The sequence below is a fragment of the Pinus tabuliformis genome, chromosome 8 (assembly GCF_031772625.1).
Source record: "Pinus tabuliformis cultivar Carrire ecotype Pingquan chromosome 8, CPIR1, whole genome shotgun sequence".
Taxonomy (NCBI): domain Eukaryota; kingdom Viridiplantae; phylum Streptophyta; class Pinopsida; order Pinales; family Pinaceae; genus Pinus; species Pinus tabuliformis.
In genome coordinates this window covers 651,984,265-651,989,293 of record NC_142294.1, presented here as the reverse complement: position 1 = coordinate 651,989,293, position 5,029 = coordinate 651,984,265, and the positions used below count along the sequence as shown (strand labels likewise).

Sequence of the window (5,029 nt, the reverse complement as noted above, 5' to 3'; positions counted from 1 at the left end):
GTCGCACCGTGTGGGCACGCCCCAACTTGTCGGTTACCACCCAGCCTCATGCTTGCACGTCCATCGTGCGCCCACCGCCAACGAATCACAACTTGTGGGCGTTACACATGGGGCTCTCGTGGGCCTTTTTGGTGCAACTCGAGGCCTTGACACCAACCACCTTGTCGTGCGAGCAAAATGACCTTCGCACGATGCCTTCGTGCATCGGCTCACCCCACAACATCACAACTTGTCACTTGTTTTGCAAGCCATCGCCCAGTTCTCTGTGAATGCCCATCTGTTTTATTGCCATGTTATGCACACAAACTTTGGGCATGCCCGCCCTCATGTCTTTGGGCATGTTCGTGGCGTGCACATCACATCTCGCCCAACACCTTAGTTCGTTGGGTGCGTCCTTGTGCTGTTATGTCATTCAGTGGGCACCCTCATTCGTTCCACTGAACTCGCGCTTCACTTGCCTTATTTTTTTCACCACTTGGACGCGCTTTTGGCACATTCAAGGCCAGAGCCTTACAGATGCAAATGTGGGGTGTTACAAGCATCATTGTCAAAAAAACATTTAAATTTGCTCTCAATATGATCATCTCTTCCAATTTTCTTTGTTCATTTCCATTTCTTATAGTTATCCCTTGATTTTCATTGTAGTTGGGAATCTTGCAATTATCACAAAATTTATTAATGGTTGGGAATACACTTCCCATATTTGGCCATTATCTTTTGTGAAGTAATAGTTGCATTGATTACTCTTATGTCAATCCATCCCTTGATGTTTGCTTTTTCTTTAACAAAAATGAGAGTTTGTTTTTGGATTTTTGTGCTCAGTCACATTGCCACTCATTCTTCCAAGTTTTCACCAATTACCTCCCCAAGACCTTAGTAAATTCTATTGCAAAAGCTCTAAGGACTAGATCATTATTCTCTTAGCTAAGATTTGTGTACTGCCTTTTTTTAATCTCTACTTATCAATTTATCAATTATATGAGCAAACTGTAAAGAAGAATGCACGTTCACAACCTCTAATATTTGATAGGCCAATGCAATTCACATTTATATACTATCATTTTCTCATGTCCTTAAAGCATCTTTCAATTGCCAGCAACTACATGGATTTTAAATTGGGAGACATGACATAAAACCTAAAATTTCATTAACCAATAGGCATTTAAGCAAAATATAATATTAGTTAAACAAATAAACGCCATCAAACATTATATCAAAACCATAAATGGTACGAGGGATTGGTGATAAAATTACTCAAAACTTAAAAGATAATTTACACTGGAAATTATGAAAGCCATGTTTTATATTGAGTATATTTGAGCATTTAAGCAAAATATAATATTAGTTCAACAAACACCATCAAACATCATATCGAAACCATAAATGGTATGAAGCATTGGTAATAAAATTAATCAAAAGATAATTTACACTAGAGACTGTGAAAGACATGTTTTACATCGAGTATATGTAATCTATGTTCTAGAAATCAATTTAAACCATAACATTATTGTTTAACACAAAACAGTATATAAATCAAACATCTTTACAAACTTCACTCAAAAGATTGAGAAAGAACATCAAATACCATACACATGAAACCACATATATCTATCTCTTCTATCTTATCTTTTCATGATCATGTAAGCCCATTTTCTTTCTATTTGTTCTGTCTTTCGATTTCATTGCAATTATAACTTTTTGTTGTATAGATCGCATAGGTTCATGAGAGGTTGACACACAAAAATCAGCCAAACTTTTTATGTTAACTTGAACACATAATTAAAATTTGCATCTAAGAATTACTATATTGTGTGAAGTATTTGACAAATCCAATTTGTCTATAAACATGTTCTAAAGGCTTAAATTTATCATCATATCCAAATAACATGTTAAAAATATTACATTCATGAAGTGCTGGATTGTGTCAATTTGGCATAAGTCCATATTGGCGAGTTTGTTTATAAACATGTAATTTTACAACTTGAGTCATGCCTGACAAAGGAATAGCATGCATATATTACTTTGAAAGCATTGAAAGCATGTGCATTTCTTGCCCCTTTCAATTACTTTGAAAGCATATATGTATTTCTTGCCCTTTTTAATTACTTTGAAAGGATATATGTATTTGTTGCCCTTACCAGTAATCTCCACAGAACAAAATCCATTATTAAAGTGATGGAAACGGTTTGTATCTCTCACAATAATTTCTCGGCCAACAGTCTTGGAGATGAATTTAGTGGTGTTGTGGCAATCACTACACACACGAAGGTTCTTCATGATTCGGATGGGGGTGCCTGGGCTTGTATTGATAATACCAAAAGCAATGGCCAGCTTCTCACTATGGCTGCATAGCATGTTTTTCTTCACCTCCTCCTCCACATCATGCAGAACAAGATTTGTGTTAGGCACATATCCTAACTCCTCCATTTGCCTATACAAGGTTTCTAACATTGCATAAATTTTTTCAGACTGAACATGGGTTCTGTCCCCCACGAGGAATGTATGAACTTCTCTATTTACCTCGATAAAACTACATCCAGGTGGTTTCTTCATTTCTCTCTCTTTCATCATTGTCCTCAACTTTGCTACATCCTCCCACCTGCCTGCCTCAGCATAAATGTTTGACAACAATACATAACATCCAACATTGTTTGGTTCTAACTCGAAGAGTTGTTTTGCCACTCGTTGTCCTAACTCAATATTGCAGTGAATTCTGCAGGCCCCAAGTAAAGCGCCCCACACGACAACATTGGGCTCTAATGGCATATTTTTGACAAGGTTATGTGCTTCATCTAGATGCCCTGCTCGCCCAAGAAGGTCAACCAAGCAGGCATAATGCTCCAGCTCAGGTGCAAGGCCATAATCGGACTTCATACACTCAAAGTATTGCCAGCCTGCATCTACTAGCCCTGCGTGAGAGCAGGCATTCAAAACACCGATGAAGGTGATGCGATCAGGCTTTGTGCCTTCCTGTTGCATTTGGGAAAACAGCACAAGAGCGTCCTCACCCTGCCCATGAATTCCATATCCCAAAATCATTGCATTCCATGACACCACATTTCGATTCAACATCTTGTCAAACACTTGCCGAGCAATGTCTATATGGCCACACTTGGAATACATGTCTACAAGCCCAGTGCCCACATAAACATTACATTCAAAATCATTTTTTATCACATAACTGTGGATTTGCTTGCCTTGTCCCACAGCAGATAAATCTACACAAGCGGGCAGAACACTGACCATTGTGATTGAGTTGGGTTTTATGCCTTGGATTTGCATTTCATTGAAGAAATTCAAGGCTTCATGGGAATGACCATTCAATGATTACATTCCACGAAGCAACATTTCGTTGGTGCATTCTTTCAAACAATGTATGGGCTATGTTGATATCTCCACATTTCGCATACATGTCTACAAGCCCAGTGTCCACAATAACATTAAATTGAAATCCATTTCTTATTACATAACTGTGGATCTGTTTACCTTGTTCCAGAGCCAATAAATTGGCACAGGCAGGCAAAACACTGACTATGGTTACTGCATTAGGTTTAATGCCCTGGAATTGCATTTCATTGAAGAATGCCAAGGCTTTTTGGGATTGGCCATTCTGGGAATAACCAGAAATGATTGCAGTCCATGACACAACATTTCGTTTAGGCATTCTTTCAAACAATTTGCAGGCAATGTTCACATTACCACATTTGGCATACATGTCTACAAGCCCAGTACACACTACAACATCAGATTCAAATCCACTTCTTAGTGCATAACCATGGATTTGCTTACTTTGTTCCAAACCTAATAAATTAGCACAAGCCGGCAAAACACTAGCCATTGTGATTGAATGGGGTTTTATACCCTGAACTTGCATTTCGCTGAAAACTGCGAGGGCTTCATGGGGAAAGCCATTCTGAGAATAACCAGCAATCATTGCATTCCAGGACACAACATTTCGTTCAGACATTCTGTCAAACACTCGGCGAGCATTCTCCAAACTCCCGCACTTGACATACATTGAAGCGAGCGCAGTACCAACATAAACATCCGACTCCAAACCCCTTGCAATGATTTCTTGATGAATGTCCCTGCCCGCTTGCAAATCTGAAAAGCTGCCGCATGCATTGATTAAAGAAATAATTACCAACCTGTCTGGCTCTATGCCTACGCGTTGCATTTGAGAATACATTCTGAGCGCTTCGCGGCAGAGGCCATGCTCTACATAGTCTCTAATCAAGTTGTTCCATGATAAGACATCGTGCTGGTTGTGTTCGTGTGTATTGCTTTGCGTGGATAGATTTCGGTTTCCATATGCAGTGGCACCTGCTGAATCGCATTCTCTTTTCTTTTTCACTTTATTCCCTTGCCGGTGTTTTTCACTGTTGCTGCTGCAACAACGGTGAAGGCAGGAGTTTGACGACGGCCATAAATATAAAGATGATAAGTATTGGTATGCAAAACTAAGGGCAGATGCATATGCGTGTGAGCCTTGTATCTGTGAAAGGAAATTTCATTAGTACACGGAGATAAGGATACGGAAGAAGGAAAAAATGGCAACAGATCCATCCTGCAAAAGGCAAGGGGAAGGCAGCACAAGGAAATTATTACAGAGAAGCGTGATTGTTCTATCTATAGAATTTAGTTTCATATGGAGTGTAGAACATCCAAAAAAAATGAAAGCAAACTTTTCTATAGTGAGCTAATTGTATGGTGGGATCTAGTGAAAATCAAGGTTCTAGGTTTAAGAGTGGTCTAAAATAGGCATGATAAACAAAATTTAGAAATTTTGTAAGATTTTAAAAAATTGTAGAAATTTTGTGAAATCTAGCTAGAGGTGTCAAAGCTTCAAGATTTTGGGTGCTTCAAGGGTTTTTGATAGTGTTGAATCTATTTCCACCATAAAAAACAATTTAAATACTTTTATAGCTAGCTTTAAAAAAATGATTAAAAAAAAAAAATTCGTAACAAAATTGTGGCCTCAGTAGATAACAACTTACCTTTGTCATGGTTTTTTGGAGATATATAATTA

General features: G+C 38.4%; 1 pseudogene; it reads right to left on the bottom strand.

Annotated features, from left to right (window-relative positions):
* Positions 1 to 1,988: 1,988 nt before the first annotated feature.
* LOC149237230 (putative pentatricopeptide repeat-containing protein At3g23330) lies at positions 1,989 to 4,710 on the bottom strand (annotated as a pseudogene).
* Between the last annotated feature and the right edge of the window lie 319 nt (positions 4,711 to 5,029).